General features: G+C 37.9%; 1 protein-coding gene across 3 annotated transcripts in view; it reads left to right on the top strand.

The window, feature by feature from the left end:
- The window catches only part of HEPH (hephaestin), an 86563-nt gene that overhangs the window by 49893 nt on the left and 12558 nt on the right, over positions 1 to 24112 (top strand). The window lies entirely within an intron of this gene.

The following is a 24112-nucleotide window of genomic DNA, read 5'->3' as shown; positions in this document are numbered from 1 at the left end:
ACAATTGCAAATAATACTTGTTCCTATTCTTTAAAAATTTGGACTATTATGATAGAGACAAGTAAACAGGTAATTATAATGTACCATAATCAGTGTTAAATAGGAGCCTTCACAGTATGATAAGGAGATGTAGAGAAAAGTACTTTATTTAATGTGCTTGAATTAACATTGGATTAAGTGTGATTTTCAGAATAGATTACATCACAGCCGAGTTCTAAATATGTTGCCTTCAAACATTATATGCATAATAATCACCCAGAAGCCTTATTATAAAATAGATTATCTATAAACCTGCCTTTCAACAAAAATGAACAAATCTTTTAAAACAAAATGAAAACAGATTATTGAAATTCATTTTCAAAATCTGATTCAGTGGGGGTTATGGAACTAAGAAATTTGTTAGTGCAGCTATGTCTCCAGATAATACTTACGCTGCTCGTTCAGGACCTATACTTTGAAAAAACATTAACTTACATGATAAAACAGAGGCATAAACTAGCTGAAGCTGATAAGCAGGGAAGGGAAGTTATTCATCATAATAGTCAGGATGCTACTTGGAACACCTGAGTCCCACATTGGACTGTCTCAGTTTGAGTACTGGCTCTGCTTCTGAACCAATCTCTTCCTAATCTGTACCCTGGGAGACTGCAGGTGCTTGAATCTCTGCAAACTGAGATGGGAGAAACGAAGATGTGGAGCTTAGGAGAAATGTGTTCTCTGTGAGAGGCATCTGCATTCACAAGAAAATTAAAGGGTTAGAAATCAACAAGTTCAACTGAAAACATGTATTAAATGTGTTAGATGAGCATTGGGTTTGGTGGTTAAGATGCTGGTTAAGTCATTGAGCTCTATTAACAGAGTATCAGGGTTTAGTTCCTGGGATGTGACACCTGATTCCTAATTCCTGATAAAAGAAAGTCTGAGACGCAGTGGTCATGACTCAGTAACTGGATTTCTCCAGTTTTATGCGGGAGACCTGGATTACTGACAACTTGGCATACCGGTTTCAGCCCCAATTAGGGGTCAGGATCTCTCTGTCTCTATCTGTCTCTGTCTCTTATTGCCTCACCCTCTTTCTCCTATCCTTTCCCTTCCAGAATAAAAAAAGTTCTAAGAATAAAATGACAAATCCCTAAAGAAGACCAGTTTTTAAGAGAGGAAAGTGAATTGAAGAAAGTGAGCAACATGATAAGATCAAAACCAAGAAAGGATGATATCATAGATATTAACAAGGTCATCTCAAGCAACTCCAGCCAGTGATGATTTTGATGTACTGGTATGGAAAGAAACTATTCTGAAATGGACTGAAGAGTAATTGGGAGATACGGAGTTTGAAATAGTGTGGCTTAATTTTAAGACACAGGCAGAAAAATTTCAGGCGATGATGTAAGAGCTATGTCCCAATGCTGGCATAAAGTGGAGCTGGAGGTTACTGGAAATGAGAAGATCACAGGCAGTAGTGTTGGAAGGCTCCTGCACACGGAGCTTGAAGTTACTGAGCAGAATGTTTAACAAAGGTGATACGAAGTGAAGATAGATTTAGATGAATTTAAAAGAACAAACAGTGTACTATTATTAAGGGGATGTTTTGGGGACAATAATGCTGATAGAGTCAAGGATTCTAGCACATTTTGGATTAATCAACCTTGATGGTTAATGCCAACCAGAAAGAAGAAATTCAGAATTTTAGAAATGGATTTTGTTGTTTAATGTGAATGTAGGGGGTGGGGAATACTAAGCTTATTTATAATTATTATTTTACTTAACTGATTTTTAAGTATCTTGAGTATGAGGTATCTGTAACATCTGGGTGGAAATCAGAAAGTTAAAAGGAGTAGAGATTAAATTTATTTCAGCATATGGGTCTATAGCTTGCAAAGAGCCTGGGGATAGATACAGTCATTTAATGGTCATCAGTAACTACAGGAGATAATAGTGAAATCATGATTATGTATGTCATCACCCAGGGAGATAATAGAGTGACAACAACATTGTGCTGAGAATAAAACTGAAAAACATCACTATTAAGAGGCAGTAATCTACTCTAATTTGTAGGTTTAAAGCACTTGCAATCACAATCATATTTGGATATTTCTGTGCTAAAATGAAATGATTGCACATAAACTTCATTTAAAAAATAACCTATTCAGTCAATATCCAAGAATTCTTTTTACAAAGTTGAGTGAGAGAAGAGTAGTACATCCTGATAGTATAGCATATTATAGAGGTACAATAATTATAGTAGCATAATACATTAAAAATCAATAGTAAGCATTTTTAAATCACTGAAACAGATCTGAGAGTCTGTATTGATTGTAGTGGTAGAAATATTATTATTCCATTAATAGTCCCACATTTACCCCTTTTACCTTCCTCCTTATCAATTCCTTACCAGGGAGATTATATTAATATGAGTTACTCAAACCCCTGGGGTGTTTGCTAGATGATGTCTTATTAGCTGATAGGGCTACTGTTCCTTTGATCTCAGCACTACCTGCTTCCATATTTGTAAGTTGACCTATGCTTTGCGTTAGGTGAGCTGCATTTGTGAGCTAGGTCATGGCCTGCATTGTGGATGTATCTATCTTACTTTAATGGGGCTGGTAAGGGGAAGACTTGATTGGGCCTGTAAGTCAGATCTCTGTTCTTCAACTCATCTGTTATCAGAGTTTTGCAATAGGATTTAGTAGACACACTGATTCAGCTGTTATTGAAGTGATACTTTGATTCTCATTTGATTACTTTTCTTTATAATTCCTTTAATCAAGAATGCCAGGAGAAAAATGAGTGTTGGGAGTCAGGCTTTCCTATGCCCTTATGTTTATGCTGTAATAGTAACATTGAAATCTTTTCCCAAAGATTCATTTATTTAAAAGGCAAAGTATCAGAAAGGTGGTGAGAGAAAAGAGAGAATGAGAGGGAAAGAGAGAGGGACATAAACAAAGACATTTTATTTTCCTTTTACTAGTTCACTCTCTAAATGGTGCAACAGTTAGGTCTGAGTCAGGCTAAAGCCAGACACCAAGAACACCACCTGTTTCCTACGTGGACCAGCATCTGCTGCCTTCCCAGGCACATTAGGAAGAAGCTGAATGGAAGTGGAGAGGTTGGGACTCGAAGCTTGCATTTTGATTTGGGATGTTGGCATTACAAGTAGAAGGTTAACTTTCTGTGCCACAAAAATTAACCCAACGTTGAGATTTGAATTCTTTCCTCCAATATTTAGTACATAAAAAGCTTTGATATTAGAAAACAAGTTAGTTTCTTCATGGAGGAAGGAAAGTTGATCAGGCATGACTTCAGAATGAGGCATTGTCTTTGGGAAAAAATTAAAAATATATCTATTAGCACATGCTAAAATAAATGATGAATTGATTAAAGGTAGAATAGCTTTAAATAAGAGAACTAAAATAAAATGCAAGTAAATGTTTATCTGTACATACAGTAAGGAATAAGTTTTGCTAGGTTTTAACACAAACGAAGGCCAAGCATGTAATGCATATTAATATTATTATATAAGAATACTTCAATAAGTTTGTGAAAGTGAAATTAGAATTTTGTAATAGGCACTGTCCATGAACTTTTGAAAAAAATCTTTGTAAACATGAATTTCAAAACCTTTATGCCAAAATAAACTTATCTTTTATTTCCATTTTCATGAAATTTTTGAAGTCACTGTGTATTAAGGGTTCTTACAAAAAGAGTGTCAAATTGTCAAATGGAAAAAATAGATCAAGTTTATAAGCAGTAAACTTGTGAAAGAGGAAGCAGAGGTAGATAAAACATGAAAAATGTTTGGTGTCACTAGTAAATAATGTGATGAAAATAAATGAACAAAACATAAATTTTATACTCTGAAGAAGGCAGGTAATGAATAAGAAAACAACTAATTAAATGTGTATTTATAAAATGTGTACCATAGGGTAACAAAGAGGGTAATGGGACAAGATCGAGGGATTTCCTTCAGGTAGGAATGTTTAATTTATGACCTGAGAGGTAAGAAGGAACTTTTTGGTGACTGTAACAAGTATATTGGCTGAAGGAATAGCTAAGCTATGGAATCAACCCACGTATTTATCAACTGAAAAAGATCAGCTATACGAAAAAATTCAATCCACGGCCTGGTGCAGTGGCCTAGCGGCTAAAATCTTCGCCTTGCACGCACTGGGATCCCAGATAGGCGCCAGTTCTAATCCCAGCAGCCCTGCTTCCCATGCAGCTTCCTTCTTGTAGCCTGGGACAGCAGTCGAGGATGGCCCAAAGCCTTGGGACTCTGCACCTGCATGGGAGACCTGGAAGGGGCTCCTGGCTTCAGCTCAGCTCAGCTCGGCTCTGGCCATTGCGGCCACTTGGGGAGTGAACCAGAGGTGGAAGATCTTCCTCTCTATCTCTCCTTTTCTCTGTATATCTGACTTTCCAATAAAAATAAAATAAATCTTTAATTAAAAAAAAAAGAATGTAATCCTGTCTTTCCCAACAAAAATGATGCAACTGGAGACCATATGCTTAGTGAAATAAGCTAGTCACAGATAAATATCACGTTTCCACTGATTTGTGCTATTATGGAGAATACAAAAAACATTGTGTGTGTGAATGAAAGTGGCATTTTAATATTTGACAGTTCTTGTCTATATTTTGGAAGAATGTTTATTTTTTTACTCACCATTTGTTGAATTGTATATTTAGTAGAGGGTTACTTTTGGTAGTATAAATAAATGAAAGTATATAATTGTAAAAATTTAAAGAACAATATAAAATGTAGGAGGGAAAGCGAGAGTGAGGGAGGGAAGGAGAGTAAGGTGAAAAGTACCATTATGTCCTTAACACTGTATATGTGAGATAAATGCGATTTGTTATCTTTATATAAATAAAATTATGTAGTAAAAACTCAAGAGAAAGGGAGCAAAAAGGGTGAACTCCCTGAATAAGAATATATTTAACATGATAAGAATATCCAGGCAGCTAGCATGGTTATCGTATGGGGCACAGAAGAATGGTATCAAAAAAAAAAAAAAAAAAGGAAATCAAAAGCGGGGGACATATGGAGAACAGATTGTGTTTGGTTTCATACTGTTGTTGTGCATTCCAATGGGTTGGGAAACTGGAGATGCTCAGCAGAGGAATGACATGATGTGGTTTTAACTTGAAACAAGGAAGCAAGCAGAAAGATGATGTAGGATGCAATGCAATAATCTTGGTGAGAGATGATCAGATAGTGGTAGCTCGGCCCTGGGTGTTTCCAGTGGAAGTAGAGAGCAGCAGAGTCTGGGCTATTTTGTAAGTAGATTCAATGGGATTTGTCAACAGCCTAGGCGTTGGTGTTTGAAAAAAGGGAAAAGGAAGCAGTAATAAATAATTACACAAGACATGAGGTCTAAAGCAACAAAAAAGCACTTGGGAAGATGGGCTTTTGGTTTGTAATATACTGAATTTTATATATCTGTTATGCTGGAAATTTTTTTAAAATCTCTATAAAAAGGTTAATATAAGGATGATCCAAAGCAGAATATGAGCTATTCAGACCCAAGAGACACCAACCCCAACAACTTCTAATGAGTCTTGTGAAGTGTTCCAAAGTGTTCAAATTCTAGTCAAAATTTCTGTATTATGTATTGCCTGACAGTAAATTTGCATATATCGTTTCTGACTTGACTTGAGAAGGCAATCTGAGCAGTGGCAAATCTCTCAAGCAGGTTGGAGATTACTTTTTTTTTTTTTTAAGAACACTACTGGTTACAAATATCTTAAGAGAAGTGTTTTATCTCTGAAAACAGACAACTGCAAAGAAAACTAGTGATTGATTTTTAAGAAGGACAGTTCTGGAAATAGAATACACTGGTAAAGAACAAAGGATTGTGCAATTTTGCTTGAGATGGCTAAGATGAAACAGCCCGTATGTGCATGTCACCCAAGTCAAGTTGACCTGGTGGATGAAATTAATAGCTCCAACCATAGACTCTTTAGATAAATGTCAGTAGGTGTTTCTCCTGACTGCTTTGGAGGTCTTTTGGTGGCAATTTGCTCTCAATTAGATGTTCAAGGAATGATATCAAGTAGGTAATTGGGTACATTAAATTGGCACATTAGATCAGAAGTGTGAGCTAGAGATACAGATTTGAGAGTCATAGGCATGTAGATAATACTCAAACTCATGAGATCAGTGAGGGAATGAATTAGTAAGTAAGGAGAGCCCAACATGATTGGATTAGTGAGGGCAGCCTGAATAAGTGGAAGGAATGAGCAGTGTTGTGATTCTGGGTGTATTTTTTTTTTACTTTTCTTTTTATTTATTTATTTATTTATTTATTTATTTATTTATTTATTTATTATTTTTAATTCATTAATTACATTGTATTATGTGACACAGTTTCATAGGTACTTGGATTCTCCCCACCCCTCCCCAAACCCTCCCACCATGGTGGATTCCTCCACCTTGTTGCATAACCACAGTTCTGGGTGTATTTTTGATGGCAGCAACAATTGGCTGATGAACTGGTGTTTTTCTTTTCTTTTTTTTTTTAATTTAAGTTCTTATATTCTAGTTACTGATCTCCTATAGATTTCTTTTGCAAAGTTGTCAGCCATGTGTTAGCTTTGTTCATGTTATAAATATATGACTTGATATAATCAAATCCATCTTTCATACTTCATGAGAGTTGTGCTTGAAATGTTTTTTGTACTTTTTTTAAAGTCTTCTCTGACCTCTTGTTATAAAAATATTCTGCTGTATTACCTTTTATTAACTTTATAAGTTTCTGACTTTTCTCATTCAGGCATTTAATCAGGCCAGAGCTTTCATTTCTATTTTACATTATCTAGGAATCCATCTTACTCTGCATACATAGCAAATTTTTTCAGTACTTTCTCCTAAAAAATTATGCTTTTCCTATTTTGAATTGTTTTCTCATCTTTGATTGCATGTTCAATTTCTGTAAATATATAGGTCAGACTCCCAGGCTATTTACTCTGTTGAATTTTCTACTATTCTGTTCTCAAAAATATTGCACTAGTATTGTTATTAGGGGCTTAACATTTAATTTCTAAAATTCCTTTTAAAGATATTTCATTAACATGTTATCTTCTCAGGGTCATGACAAGTGTTTGATAACTATTACATCACAATTCTCATCAATTCACATGTTAATGTTATATTAATACAAGAATAGAGTGCTTGTAGTTCATAGGCACAATTCTGTATGTTCCCTGCTCCACTGCTCCCTGCCATCTTTTTTTCCTTCTTCCCTCCCTCTCTCCTTTATTCTTTCCTTCTTTCCTTCCTCCCTCTCTCTTTCCTCTCTCTCTTTTTCTCTTAGGTTTTCGGATATATTTTAATATATTTAATATTTTATTTATTTATTTGATTTATAGTCATATAAAGTAAATATTTAATATATGCAAATTATATTTAAAATATATTTAAGTTTGAATTGTAACCAAAGGCTTAATGCTCCACTTAATAGTGTTTAACAACTAAAAAGTTTAAAGATCCTAGTTTAACAGGAATATGGCAAGGGTTGTAAACAATAATTAAATGGAAACATGATCATTTTACCCACATACAGTAAATTTTTTATATAAAACTACAATATCTTAACATTCTTAACTATTTGACAAAAATTTAAAACAACATTTGTTCAAACTATTTACAGCAATACTGATATACACAAAGTTATTTTCTTTTTTTAATTTTTCGTTTTTTGGTTTTTATCCTCTTTTTCATTCTAGCTCCCATGTATAAAGGAGAACATGTGGTGTTTATCTTTCTGTTTCTGCCTTATTTCACTCAATATAATGTCCTCCAGCCATATCTATTTTGATGGAAATAGTAAAATGTAATTCATTTTTGTAGCTGCACCATATCCAACTGGGTATATATACCACATTTTTATTATCCATCCATTTGATGATGGACACCTTGTGTAATTCCATATTTTGGCTATTATATAGTGCTATAAACATGGTGATGCAGGTGTCGTTTTGATATGATGTCTTTTGAATATGCACTCAGTAGTTGGGATTGTTGAATCATATGGCAAGTCTATGCCTAGTGTTTTTTTAAATTATTTATTTGCTGTCAAATCAGAGTTACTGAGAAAAAAGTGGTCGTTTTTTTTATCATGGTCTTAATTACGTCTCTCACAATTTGAAAGACAGTTGTTTACTTCATGCTGTTTTATTTGGAGCTAAGAGGGGGAGGGGTATAGGGAACGTTTGCTTTGTGTTTATTCAACGCATCTTGTTGTTATATGACATCCAGATGCTGTTGTCTCTTACATGGCTTCAGTAGTTCTTATGAAGGTGACTTGATGCGTGAACAACTATAAATCTGTGTCTCTGGGATGATGATCACCAAGCCTCTTACTTAGATACCATCTTGCTTCACTTCCCTGGAATTCAAATTAGCGATGATTAATATGTTGAAGCCCTAAGGAAAGATGAACAATATGTAAAAGGGGATGGAGATATGAAAACTATAACAAAGAATCAAATGGAAATGTTACAAATTAAAATCAGAGTAATAGATACAGCCTCTAATTGACTCATCAGTAAGCTTGACACAGCTGAGAAAGCTGTTGGTAAATCTGAACAGAGATGAGCAAAAATTATCCAAACTGAAGCAATAAAAAAAAGGGGCAAATGGGACAAAACATTGAAGATCTGTGGGATAATAAAAATCTTTGACATGCAGGAAATTGCAATTCCAGAAGAAAAAGAGAGATATAATAGGAGAAATACTTGAAAAAATTGACTGAGAATTAAAAAAAAATCAATGACAAACTCAAACCCACAGTTCCAACAGACTTATACCTACCAGAGTAGTTACCGATTTTTCTTCAGAAATTAGCTTATTTAAACAACTGTTAGAAAGTATTTATCTCAGTGGACTTGTAGGAGTTGAAATAAGGTTAGATTGGCCAAAGAGTGAAAAGGAGGTGTGAAAATAAAAACAGGGAATATCACAAGGCTGTTTTGATTATAACTGCCTTTTAGTATCTCTTTAAGTCTGGTTTTGTGATGTCTTCAGTTTTCTATTTGTTATTTAAGATTTTGTTGTCATTCAGGATGTCTTAAGTTTCCATATGAATCTTAGCATCATTTTTCTAGATATAAAAAGAGTGCTACTGGTATTTTAATTTGAATCACAATGACTTTGTAAATTGCTTTCAATAGTTTGGACATTTTTAGGATACTAATTCTGCCAATTCATGAACATAGAAGATTTTTAAAATTGGTGTCTTCTATGACTTTATTTAATATTTTGTAATTTTCATTATAGAAACATTTCACCTTGTTAGTTCATTTTATTCCGAGGTATTCAACATTTTTATAGCTAATTTACAAGTTATTTTTCGGCCATAGCTTTATTAGATATACAAAGGCTACTGTTTTGTGGATTGATCATATATTCTTCAACTTCACTGAACTCTCTTATGATTTTCAACAGTCTCTTAGTGGAGTCTTTAGGTTCTCTGTATATAGAATCATGCCATCTGCAAACAGGAGTAGTTTTACTTCATCTCTTCCAATTTGTATACCTTTGATGTCTTTTTCTTGTCTAACAGCTGTGGACAAAGCAGCCACAAATATATTGAATAGCAGGTGGTGAAAGTGGGCATCCTGATATCATTCCATGTCTTGGTGAAAATGCTTCCACATTTTCCCCATTAAGTATAAAGCTGATTGTGAATCTATCATAAATTGTGCTGATTGCATTGAAAAATGTTCCTTCTTACACCCAATTCAATTAAGGATTTTAAGAATATCATGATGTATTTTATCAAATTTTTCCCCTACATATATTGAGATAACCATAATATTTTTATTCTTCATCTTGTTAATGTGATGTATTAAACTGATTGATTTGTGTGCTTTGAAACATTTCTTTATACCAGAGATAAATCCCACTGATCCAGTTAAATCTTTTTGATGTGTTCTTGGATTCTATTAGCTAGTATTTTGTTGAGAATTTTTTTTTGCAACTATGTTCACCAGGGATATTTCTTTGTTGTATCTTATTTTTTAAAAATTGGGGTAATACATATCTCGTGGAAATAATTTCGTTTGAAAAATTTTCAGAGATTTGTCTTTTACCTTCTTTCTTCTGCCTCAACAACTGTTGTTGAGGCGTTCCATTGTGTTTTCTATTTGATGCATTGAATTATTCATTTCTAATATTTCAGTTTGATTTCTTTAATATTTCAATCTCAGAAAAAAATTGTATTATGTATGGATTTTTTATCACATGAATCTGTAACTCACTCTGAGTTATTTTATGATCATTGTTTTGAATTCATTTTCAAGCCTTTCATTAATCTCTTTGCTTTTACATTCTAATATTCAAATGTTGTAGTGTTCATTTTGTGGGGTAATACTGTCTTTGTTCTTGCTTCTTATATTTGCATGTTTATTTTTAGGTATTTGTGGTAACATTTATCTGTTGTTTTTCCAATGATGATATTTATCTCTGAGCAATTGGTGAAGTGACCAATAGTCACAATAGTGACCAATAGTCACTTCACCAATTGCTCAGAGATTGGTGAAGTGACTATTCCTTTACTATACATGCTGATATGTGTGCTTGGTGATGTTAGGGAGTTCTGAACCCTGTGCCAGTGTGGGGTGAGAATCCAATGTGACACCCAAGCTGGCTGTGGTAGATCTCAGTTGTCAGTAGAGGGGAGAGTATGATCACATTTGTTTTTACAAAGCCTCACGTCCTCTCTTTCTTGGTGATCAATGTCCTGGGTTAGTCAACAGTGGCTAGTACCCCCACTATGACAGATACATGAACTGCACAAAGGATCTGTGCAGTTCAGGGTGGGTATGCAACTCTCTGCAATGATCAGCCTGGGCCTACAAGGAGCTCTGAGTCTCTGAAGCCAGACACAATGATTACCTAAGCTCCCAGCAATATCCCATATCCTGTTGTGCAATTACAGAATTCCCATGATCATAGCATGCAAGGCTCTCACAGTCATGGGGTACAGAGGCTCAGCCCATGAGCTTTTGCTGACTTTGGAAAGGGCAGAGTTGATTCTAGAGCCAGCTGCCAGTAGGTTCTCAGCCTTGGCATTTTGAGCTATGGAACCTGTGACGGGGTGGGAGAATGGGAACACCCCACAGTCCTAAGTGGGTGCCCAGTCCCCTGCCACCCCTCCAAGCCAGAATAAAAGTCAGAAGGGACTATTTATCCTTGTGGTCAAATACCCTTGTGACATGTACATGTTAGAGCTGCTGCAGCCTCTATTGGCATTAAGATGGCATTTTCTTCTTGCTGACCTCTGGGTGCATCTGTGAGGGGATGGAAAGAAAGGAACATGCTTTTCCTTCATAGTATTAGGTGGGTGTTCTGCCCCTTGCTAGGGCTCCAGGTTGGACTCAAAGTTAGTGTGGTTCTCAAGGTTGTTTCTGAGGCAATATCGTCAGTTGGACAGACTGCCGCAGTCTATTCTCATCTCACTCTCAGAAGGTGTCTGCTCCATATCCCAGCTGTAGGCTTCATGGGTGGTGTTTCTGCTCGCTGCTGCTTGTTTGTACTGTTTTTGCTGCTCCCCAGAGTTTTACTTCTTTCTGTAGTTCTGCTGCAGCTTCATTTCAACCCCCCCATGAGAATGATCATGCTTCTTCATAATTTTTTTTTTCTTTTTCTTTCTCTCTTTCTTTCTTTCTCTCTTTCTTTCTTTCTTTCTTTCTTTCTTTCTTTCTTTCTTTCTCTCTCTCTCTCTCTCTCTCTCCTTCCTTCCTTCCTTCCTTCCTTCCTTCCTTCCTTCCTTCCTTCCTTCTTTCCTTCCTTCCTTCCTTCCGAGAGAGAGAGAGAGAGAGAGAGAGAGATCTGCAAAACCTAGGGCTGGGTCAAGCTAAAGTCCAGAGCTGATAGCTCAATTGAGTGTTCCTATATGGGTAGTAGGGACCCAAGTACTTAAGCCATCATTTGCTACCTCTCAGCGTGTGATTAGCAGGAAGCTGAAATCATGAGCAAAGTTAGAACACAAATGCAGACATTTCAAGGTGAAATACAATGATCTCAAACATTGTCTTAAGACATATTCCAACTGCTCATCACATATGAGGTTTTCAAATTGGATTGCATGCTCTGATCTGTCCGAATTTTTTTTCATTCGTTTATTGAGTTACAAATGATAAGGCATCTCTCCTTTCATTACTTGTATATTTGTGTTCTTGATTCTGTCCCTTGTACAGTTTTAAATTATCTTAATTCATTGGTTATTGTCCTTCTCTTCTGGAGCATTACCACAGTGAAGGAGGGTTGCAGATTTTACTGTGGAATGATAAGCCATTCTCTTACGGTATTTTTAGCTTTCTGACTCATATCCAGAATAGGGGCGTCAGTATTGTGGAGCTAGGTGTGCTATGTTGGGAGGTTTGCTTTAGCTTTCTGCTGATGTACCTTTACTTGAGCCCCTGCTACTCACGAAGGAGCTTCTTACTGATTTTCTGGCTGTTGGTTCCAGCCTAGACAAGACCTGGCTGTTCTGGCTATTTAAAAATGAACCAGCAGGACCGGAAAAAATGGCTGACCATGGAGGGTTGATGTAAGGGGGAAGGCAGAGAGAGAGGGCCAAAAAGTGCCAGAAGAAGGAGCAAGTCTAGTTAAAAATAGTATAAGCAGGTGTGCGAACCTCCCAGGACACTGCGGAATCAACAAGATCCACGCAGTCTGGAGAATCAACCAAAAATAACAACAACAAAAAAACCAAGGCAGCGCTCGGCGGTCGGCTTAGGGGCGCGGCGGCTGGAAAAGGGTGAGTTAAGAACCCAGCAGGGGAAAGGCCGGTGGGAATTTTAACCGGAGGATACATAGTCAACTTTAGGAAATTGTTGCACAAAGCCCCTCCAGTGGTGGCTAGAAACTGCAGGAGTGCTGAAACCTCTAGCACTGGTGGCGATATTAATAACCTTGGTGGGACCCAGGCAAAGACAGGGACGGCTACCTGACACATACTCCCCCATAACGAAACGCCACGGTACCGGGAGGGCTCTAGGACCCTGAAGTGCAGTAGCCGGCAGCTGCGGCAGTGAGGGTGAAATCCCCAGGATCACAGCTAATCTAAATTCTGGGCCAACCCAGTCCGGGGTAAAGAGGCAGTGGAGCAGGGTCCGCCAGATCCCGTGCCTCAGACAAAAGAAAAAACAAAGGAAAAAAAAAAAAAAAAACCCAAGAGACAAGACCCGGGCGCCTAGGCACTGAATCCTGAGGCCCTGAAACCTGAAACCCAGAAGGGAAACAAAAAAACAAAAACTCCCTGGTCCAGAAGGAAAACAAAAACCTAGGCCAGCAAGACCGCAGGCTACCCACTAGGTGGCAACAGAGGTCAAGGGTGAGAATCCAGCAACACCTTGGGCCACAAGTATGAGGCGCAATAAGAGAGTTAGTGAAGTAGAAACAGCTAGAGCCACCCCAAAAAGCCACCATAAAGCCTGGTCAATCGCAGAGATTACAGATGAAGAAATTGAAGACGTCTCTGATAACGAGTTCAGAAAAATAATTATAAAACTCTTCAGAGACAATGAAAAACGATGGGACGAGCTCAAAGATTTCAAAAACCACATAATCACAGAAACAAAATCACTCAAAAACGAGATCCTAGACTTGAAGAACAAAGTTGAGAGCTTAGCCAACAGAATTACAGCAGCAGAAGACAGGATATCTGACTTGGAAGATTCCCAGAATGAAAGCAGGCAGATTATTAACCAACTAGAGTCACAACTACACAAGGCAACCAAGACGATCCAGCAGATGAACGACAACATCAAGAAGTCAAATATCAGAATCATGGGGCTCCCAGAAGGAGTGGAAAGAGAGACAGGCATACAACCAGTACTTGAGGAAATTATGCAGGAGAACTTCCAAAATACCTGGAACATGAACCCAATCCAAATTCAGGAAGGCCAGAGGACTCCCCACAGGGTTGACCCAAAACGATCCCCCCCAAGACACGTGGTAATCAAGCTACCCTCCAATGAATACAAAGAAAGAATCCTAAGGTTAGCACGAACCAAAGATAAGCTTACATTTAGGGGCAGGACCATCAGAATCACTGCCGACTTCTCAGAACAGATGCTCCAGGCAAGAAGGGAGTGGAACAAAATCTTTCAAGTACTGAAAGAGAACAACTGTCAACCAAGAATACTCTACCCAGCAAAGATTTCATTTGTATACGAGAACGAAACTAGATACTTCCACAGCAAAGAGAAATTAGAAGAATATGCCAACACAAAACCAACTCTACAAAATCTCCTTAGAAAAGCGCTACTCTCAGAGAAAAAGGAAGCAAGCCATAAGCAAGGATGGCAATCTGGGAGATCTCAATAAAGTCCATCCACAGAAACGACAATCAATTACCAACAACCTCAAAAACACAGGCATATGGCACGGCAAATTATAATTTCTCAATATTAACCCTCAACACAAACGGCTTAAATTCATCACTCAAAAGGCACCGATTAGCAGACTGGGTTAAAAATCGGGACCCAACTATATGCTGCTTGCAAGAAACACATCTAACCAGAAGAAACTCCAAGAAACTAAAAGTGAAAGGGTGGAAACAAATATTCCATGCCAATAGAATCCCAATCAAATTACCCACAGCATTCTTCATTGAACTGGAAAAAATGATACACAGATTCATCTGGAAACACAAAAAACCACGAATAGCCAGAACCACTCTGAAGAACAGGAACTTAACAGGGGGAATCACAGTTCCATACCTCTGGACATACTATATGGCAGTGGTTATCAAAACAGCCTGGTACTGGCACAAAGATAGAGAGGAAGATCAGTGGAACAAAATAGAAACAACAGATGGAAACCCACACAGATACAGTCAATTAATCTTTGACAAAAAGACAGACAACAATCCAAGCAAATGGGAAGGTCTCTTCAATAAATGCTGTTAGGACAACTGATTGATAGCCTGCAGAAACAAAAAGATAGACCCACATCTCTCACCATACACTAAGATTAAATCTAAATGGATAAAAGACCTAAACCTACATCCAGAAACCTTCAAACTTTTGGAAGAAAATGTTGGAAACACACTGCAAAACTTAGGAGTAGGCCCTGCCTTCCTAAAAAAGACTCCAAAAGCAGTAGAAATCAAGACCAAAATAAACAATTGGGAACTTATCAAGCTAAGAAGCTTCTGTACAGCTAGGGAAACAATCAACAAAGTAAAAAAACAACCTACAGAATGGGAGAAGATCTTTGCACACTACATAGGAGATAGAGGGCTGATCTCCAGAATATACAAAGATCTCCAGAGAAACCAAAACACCAGAACAAACAAACTGCTCAAGAAATGGGCGGGAAATGGGCAGACATTTCACAAAAGAACAAACCCAAATGGCAAACAAGCATATGAAAAAATGCTTAAGTTCCCTGGCAATAAGGGAAATCCAAATGAAGACAACAATGAGGTACCACCTAACTCCAGTAAGGATGGCACACATACATAATACCACCAACACTTGCTGGCGAGGATGTGGGGAAAAGGGAACCCTTCTCTACTGCTGGTGGGACTACAGACTTGTACAGCCTCTATGGGAATCAGTTTGGCGAATACTCAAACAACTGAAAATCAACATACCATATGATCCAGCAATAGCACTCCTAGGGATATATCCAAAACATCTCCTACACATGAAACCAACATGCACACCTATGTTCATAGCAGCACAATCTACAATTGCAAAAACCTGGAAGCAACCAAAATGCCCATCAATAGAAGACTGGATAAGAAAGCTATGGTTCATCTACTCTATGGAATACTACTCAGCTATTAAAAAAATGAAATGTAGTTCTTTGTGGCCAAATGGACCTGACTGGAATCCATCATGCTAAGAGAAATGAACCAATCCCAAAAGGTTAAATACCACATGTTTGCCTTAATCTGAGATGAAAAGATGACAACTTGGAAGATAATACCTGTATATTGTAATATTAGTGCAATCTCTAACAACCTGTATCCAATGCAATAAGATAATATGATATAATCCATAAACCAACAATTAATGTCAGAATACTTAAGATCTACATCGAAAAACTGTAAAACCTACTATACCCTCAATACGCTATGTTAATCTGTAATGGGGAGGGAGTGCAGGGAAGTCTTTCAGGACCATAAAAAGAGTGAGGAAAAAGTACAATATAGCCTATCAAGATCAAATCTGGTAATTCATAGACAACAGACTCAAAGCGGCACTAAACAATAGCAAAACTACTATACCAATGCATGAGGGGGGAATCGGGTGCGATCCTGACAACCTCTTAACAGGAGGTCATGTGCGTGGAGCAGGGGGGCACTCCAGAGTGGAGCAGGTGGTAAGGAGGAAGCTTGGATCCCAACAATGAAGACTCTCAGACCTTCACCACAAACTATTAATACGAGCAACAAGGACTATATCCCAACTGCCAAGGAGGCCACAGGGAATTGGATGCCCTTGGAGGCCGAGTACTCTGAGGTCACCCATCCCCAACTGGAGCTTCTGTAGGGGATGGAAGAAGTCCAAACACTACCGTGCAGAAACCAACGTCATCAGAAAGACAACTAGAAGCCCTGAGCGGCCCGCAGAAACATAAGAACAATAAATGTCCTTCGGGACCAGGGAGGAGAGCTTTCTCTGGTCCGAGCCTGGCTCCACCTCTGGACCCCCACCCTCCCTCGCAATGACCATCGCGGTCACTCCGAAAACCCCTCATAGCAAACAAACAATCATACAAACTGAAAAACCTAAAATAAATAGACAAACAACAAAAAGTAGAGCTTTGAATCTGACAGGAAAGAGCTGGCATGGATTGGCTCATGCCTCACTGGGTGGGACACAAAGATTAGTCACTCCCCACCATGGTGTTGAGGATTTTCCTGCACACGCCCCCCAAAAAAATGTTCTGCACCTTAATTGTCGACAAATGTCTTGTTAGAGTTACAAGCCAGTCTAGATTACCCTAAAATCTGCCAAGATCAGCAAAATTGTACTGCAACACAACAAATGGCTAAATACTAAAATGAAATAGACACGAGACAGCTGAATGGTACCTTATAGCCATTTTAAGGTATATAGCAGCTGGTCCTGTATATGAACTAAAATTGAAATGTCAATGAGCTAATCATAGGTTGTGGTTAAGAACTTGCTTTTTTTTTTTTTTTTAACATACTGGTTACTCAAAACCATGTCAATTCCATACTGTTGCAAATTGCTGTTGATGTTATATTGGGACTCTTAATTGACTGGGATGATATTCTACCAGCTCTAACTTCGGACCAGAAATGGTCTCCCCAAGAAACTGTTCAACCCATCTGGACAATAAGTAGCTGGACTCTATGCTTGATATACGTTTGCAAGGAAAGAATCTTGATTGAATTTTGAACTGTAATACTGCATCAAGGTGGAGGAATCCACCAGGGGGGGGAAGGGGCGTGGGGAGGGGTGGGGGGATTCGCAGAGCCTATGAAACTGTCACATAATGCGAAATAATTAATAAAATGAACCAACAGATGGAACTGCTCTCTCTCTCACTCTCTCTCTCTCCAGCTATTAAGTATGTAAGTAAGTAAGTAAATAAAGAAATAAATATGGTTGCAACTCAAATGCTAATCAAAGAGAAAACAGTTGTGATAAATCCATAAAATGCATGTTTTTGATAATTTTGAAAGTGCTGCTTATATAAGGTAAAATGAATAAGAAAGCCAAGCTTCATAACTAAGCTGAATATTTGATTCTGTGGCAGCCAGTTGGCCTAGCTTTTTGTCTAGCTGCTATTTTGGATGCCCACATCCTATGCCATTTGCCAGGTTTTGAGTCCCAGAGCCATTCTGATTCCACTTTCCTGCTGATGCCCACTCTGGGCGACAACAATGATCATTTTTGTAATTGTTTTCTTGCCACTCTTTTGGGAAATCTGAATCTAGCTGCTGCTTCCCGAATTCAGCCTGACCTAGTCCTGCCTATTGTGAGAATTTGGGGGGTGAACCAGAGATTAGAAATATCTGTGTTTCTCAGCTTCTCAAATAAACAGTGAAAACTATATTCCAATTGTATAAAACAAGACAATTTGCTTATGCTTCTGTCTACTAATCACTGTACACTATATATATGTACTATATACATTATACGCAATCTGAGAGTTATAATTACTGCATAATGACATTACGGCATCTTTAATTTTTTTGTAGTTCTCATAGTTTCCAAAATATTTAGTAGTGAACATGTCTACGTGTGTGTGTGCATGTGCATGTGTGCTTCAAAAGTTTGTTTATTTAAAAGTTAGAGAAAAGGAAAGAAAGGAAAGAAACAGAGTTCTTCCATATGTTGGTTTGCTCTTTTTTTTTATTCTTTACATAGTTAGTTATGGTATAAAGGTTCAGGGGCTATAGGGAAGTGGGTAAGACTATTATTTCCATATTGTTTCCTTTATGTATCTGAGGTAAAGGGGGATATTGAGGGAGAAGCCCCACCCAGTTTCTCACCCGCCCAAAGTCCCGGATGTGGGGCATGCTCTGAGATACTTGCTCAAGTGGCTTTAATAGTTCTCCAGTTATGGTTCGTTGCCAATCTCACCACTCCCAGCTCGATGAGGTCATTGAAGAATCCACTGATTGTCACAGTCCATCATAGAGTCTTCATTTGCCCAGTATTTCGCTGCCAACATATAACTGAGGTGGTTGATTGATTTATTCTGTCCTCTGTCTTTTCTTGGCTAGGGTTCTGATTCTGGCAGTTCAATTGGGGAGATCTCCAAAGAAACTTTGAGGTATTCCCAGATCAGATTCTTGTATGTTCTAGTAAGTCAGGAGCCAGGAGCTTCATACAGGTCTCCAATGCAGATGAAGGGGCCTAAGTACTTGGGGCATCATCTGCTGCTTTCCAGGGCACATTAGCAAGGAGATGGATCTGAAATGAAGCAGCTGGGACTTGAATCACTGCCTCTGTGAGATGCTAGCACTACAGGTGGCAGCTTAACTCATTGTGCTACCCTGCCAGCTTCTTATTTCTAAATATTTTTTTAAAAAAAACATTTCAATCAAAATAGTAATCAATGAATGTGTTGTAATTATAAAAGACTGAAGTATTACAGTTGATTCTAGTCCCACCTCAGTTCTCCTTCTTGAGCTAAACTATTTTGTTAGCTTGGTATGTTTCTTCTTAGACTTTTCATCTGCAATTACAGTTTTATATGTGTAAGTTATCAATATTTGTTGATTTTGCTTAATAAGAGATGAGAAGAGATGGGTATAGAGAAAAAAAGGAATGAAAAGACCTGAGAAGAAATGTCAGACTGGAATAAAGATTCTGGCCCCTGGCTTTCACTTGGCCCAGTGCTAGCCATTACAGCCTTTTGGGGAGTGAATTGGTGAGTAGAATATCTCTCTCCTTGTTTTTCTTCTCTCCCTGTAACTCTGATTTTCGAAATACATTTAAAAATCATTTTTTTAAAAGACAAGAAAGAGCAATCTAAGCTTTCATACACCACAGAGGATGAGGTTAAGTTCTGAGTCCCATCCTCATCCCCTACCCTTCACAGTCCAAGACTTCTGCATGAACGTGGTCAGCTACACTGGTTGGCTTTGAAATTAGTTTCGAAACGTTGAAACTAGAGTGTGTTACTGTAGACTGAAGGCAGTCCCGTGTTGGAAGTGCCGGAGGGGATCTGTGTTAGAACTAACTGCTTTAATTAACCTCTCACACTTCAAAGAACTAACAAAACTTCTTTGATGTGCGAGTAAAGCATAACTGTAGCATAACTCTAATGAAGCCTGAGCCACAGTGTCTCATCAGCTCAGGTTTCAGACACTTTTCCTTGATGAGGAGATGAATTCTTGACATTACAACAGATGACTCATAAACTTTGTATGGTTGTCTTCTTAGCTTGAGACACATTTAAGGAGCAGCTCAGAGCAAAATAAGAAATGAGGCTAAATTTGGCATCTTCATTGAGTTTAAGAGCAGGCAGATATTGCCAGTTATAGTCACTCTACCATCAAATCTGAATTTCAAAGTGGCCAAAGCCAACTTGCATTCAGATACACATTGAATAAAAAGAAAAGAGGCAGGTATTTACCTGCCTAGTTCAAAAATAAGAGGAATTTTGGGGATACTACCAGGGTATAAAATGTTCATTTTGGGGTAGTTGTCTTAACACAACTGATTATAGATGTAAAGACTGAATTTTCAACTGAAGCCACATTCTGAAATAGTATGGACTGAGACATCAATGTATATATTTTTTGAAGGAGGCACAATTTAGGTGACAGCAGAGATCACACAAGAGCAATTTTGTTGAACTGATGAAAATATAGTTATATTGTGGACTATGTAGTCTCAATTCTTGAGTTTTGTCTTTTCATGCCATATCTAATCTGTATATATACAATGGTATTTGAAATGGTTCATAGAAAATTAAAATAAAATTATGTCTATTTCTATGCAAAAAGATTGTCTTAAAAAGTGTCTATTCCATCTTACATTCCTTTCAGAAATGTTTAAGGGTCAGGTTACACATTATCACCAATATATTGTGTTTTTATTTTATTTTTAACCATTTTTTGAGTATGTGATGGTATCTCATTTTTAATTTTGACTTTTATTTTCCCAGTGAATGATGGTGATGTTTTCAATATGCTTGGCATTTTTATATAGCATTTAGAGATGTGCTTGCCCCAATGTTTGCTTATTTTTAATTTTAATGTCTGTTTTAAATGCTTAAATTTTTGGTAAGATAGGAAACTTCAAGGGTATTCTGAACATACAAGTGAAGGCTTGACTGGGTCAGCAAAGTACTCTGAGAAATTTACATAGGATGATATGTGACTCTTATCTAACAGTAAGTCACATTAAGAAAACTAGAAAAACTTGAACCACAAGTGCAAATAATTCAAGGTAGCGATGATCCCAGTTTTCTACCACCTGTATTAGAGAAGTAGTAGTGAAAATGGATAGAAATATTTAGATACTGTACATATTTTAGGTGGATTTTTTATGGATGCATAATACGAGGGAATGAGAAGAATCAAAGTGTAACTCCTGATATTAACTGGAACAATTGTGGTATCTATGACAGTCAGTCTGGGGGAGACGTGATTTTTTTAATACTTTTTATTATTATTATTAATCATTTTATAATACAGTTCCATAGGTCCTGAGATTTCCCTTAACCCCTCCATAATCCCCTCCACCTCCCCATTGAGTTCTCCTGTATTATTACTGTAGTATAATTCTTCATAAACAGTCATATGTCCATCATTGTGGGCATGGACAATGGCAGAAAGTCCAGGATCCTATTAAGATATAGTGAACAGTTTCATTGGGAGTCCATCTTATCTGGAAGTAGAGATGCATACTGCATTGTATCCTCACATCTGGATATGATAGTCTCCATTTCACAGCTACTGTACATTCCCTTAAATGAAAAGCCACAAAGCATAATCAACAACAGGAAGAAAAAAGAAATTAACAACACTGTAAAGTTAAATAGCATGCTACTGAATGATTAATGTGTCACTGAAGAAATGAAAAAGAAAATCAGGAATCTTCTTGAAGAAAATAATGCTACAGTATGATTTATATGAGTCAGTGAAGAATTTAATGAGAAAGTTTTGAAGAAATGAAACTATAAAAAAAAATCAGAATCCATGAGATACCGTTTCTGCTGATCTTTGTGGGTGAGATATGTCTCCTGTAGGCAACAAATAGATGGGTTTTGGTTTTTAAATCCCATCTACTTATCTATGATGGTTAATTGATGTGTTTAGGCCATTTATATTCAGGGTTAATACAAATAGATGTTGATTTTGTTCTGTCATTTTAGCAAAGGGTTGTTATTTTACTGGGATGTTCTTCACAGTTGCCTTTGGTTTTGGTGGGCGCTATTCCTCTTCTCTGTCAAGAGAACATCTGTAAGTATCATTTGTAGGGCAAGTTTAAAGAGGCATATTGTTTCAACATTTCTTTACTTTGGAAAAATTTTTATTTCATTTTCAAAGACAAAGGTATGTTCTCCTGGGCCAACAATTTTTTGCTTTTAGCATCTAGAATATGTCGCTCCATTCTCTTCTGGCTTGTAGAGTTTCCCGTGAGAGGTCTCCTGTGAATTTAATTGCCATTCCTTTATATGTCCATTGATTTTTTCATAGGCACATTTAAGGATCTTTTCTTATGTTCGATTGAAGAGAGTTTGGTCATCATGTGTCATGGTAAAGATCACTTTTAGTCAACCTTGTTGGGAGTTCTGTGCCCCTCCTGAATGTTGTTTCCCAATTCTTTCTCCAGATTAGGGAAAATTTCCCTCATTATTTCATTGAATAACCTTTAATTCCAGCTTCTCTTTCTGCACCTTCTAAGAGTCCCATAACTCTTATATTTGGCTTTTTAAAGGTGCCTTTCACATTCTGAATACATTTTTTAGCTTGACACAGCTCTGCCTCCAGCTTTTTGTTTCCCCCTGGTGACAGAATATATCTTCCAATTTTCAGATTCTTTCTTCTGCCTTCTTCATTCTGTTTTGGAGACTCTCCATTGTACTTTTAATTTGCTCCAATGTAGTCTTCGTTTCTGATATGTCAGCTTTTATTTGATTCATTTCCTGTGTGGCATATCCTTTCAATTCCTTGAGCTCTTGTATTATGTGCTTCTCATTGTTGATAAGAAGCTTTACACAAGTATTTTAAATTCTGTGTCCCCCATTTTCTCAATGTATTCCTGTGTTAACTCTGAGGTTGGCAAAGGCTTTTGCTCCTTTGTAGGGCAGTCTTCAGTAATATTCATTGTGGCTTTATCTCTTCTTTTGCTCTTGGTCATTGCACTTCTGGCTAGCAGATTTTTTCCCCTTGGGGCAGGTTTCTAAGCTCTGTCACCCACAGATCTAAAATTCAATTTTACTTATTGCAGTTGGTACATGGCTTTTTGTTTGCAGTTCCTTATGCCACTCCTTCCAGCGAGTTCCAGGTCTGGGTTCTTAAGTTAGATTTCCACCATGGTCTTTGTGGTCCCAGCTCATGGCTCACTACTCTTCAACTCCTGTGATACCAGGCTGTGATTGCACCATTGTCTGTACAACTGTTCTCCTACTTCCCTTTGGAGCAGTTCCCAGGATTAAGGACACTCCAGGAGTCCTATATAGCTAGGTTGTTGTTGGTGCTGATTTTGGTGGCAGTTAGCCCAATGCACTGAGCTCAGTGAATTTGCTCCCAAGCTTTGCCACAGTGCACAAAATGGCACCTGATGTGCTGCTACTATAGTTCTTGTCTTGCTGACCGTCAGGTCTGCAGTCTACCTGGACCTATCTTGGGTGGAACCTGTAGGACGCCACATTGTTGCAGTTCACTGGGACAGAGATGAGTTCACTCCCAGCTCAGTGCATGCACAGTCCTGTCCCCATAGCCTTTGTCTCCCTATGCAAAATGGTACCCAATTCAGCTCTATGGGGCAGACTGGACTGTGAAATTCACCCTGTTCCCGCATTGCCCGTCTGGAACCTGCTGCTGTGTTTCTGCTCCTGGTCAAATCAAACATAGCAGCAGGATGAGCAATTCTTTGTTGGGTTCACTTGCTGATCTCCCACTGAACACTCCTTCCCACCTTGTTGCTGCTGGTATTCTGCCTGCTGGTGTATTTCAGATCACTGCTCACTGAATGCCACTGGGGTATTGGTCACTGCAACACCACACTGTTATGTCCACTGCTTTCCCAGGTCTGTCAGTCTCCAGGTACTCCTCTGCTGTTGTTTTGTCCTCTCCTGTTTCCTGGCATGTGCTATCTGTGCTTCATGCTGGCTAATGTTTCTCCATCTGTTTAAACGGGTGCTTACCCTATATCGCCATCTTGATTCTCCCGGGAGACAAGATTTTTGATGTATAGAATTTGGAATTGAAATTAGACAAATGGAGGTATTGAGGAGGTATTTGAATAGAAGAGTCTGAGTTCAATGGAATCGTTGGAAGGGAGTCAAGGCAAAGAGAATAAAATAATCAAAGGTACAGAGCTGTGAAATATGAGGTATGCCCACAGATGAGCAAATAATTATGTTTAACCAGTGTGTATTTTGCAAAAGTAGAAAGCATCAGAGACCTGGCTGAAAAAAGGCACCAGGACTAAC

This window comes from Ochotona princeps, chromosome X (assembly GCF_030435755.1).
Source record: "Ochotona princeps isolate mOchPri1 chromosome X, mOchPri1.hap1, whole genome shotgun sequence".
NCBI classification, from domain to species: domain Eukaryota; kingdom Metazoa; phylum Chordata; class Mammalia; order Lagomorpha; family Ochotonidae; genus Ochotona; species Ochotona princeps.
Note: the sequence above shows the minus strand (reverse complement) of the source record. Positions and strands in the feature narration are given on the sequence as shown.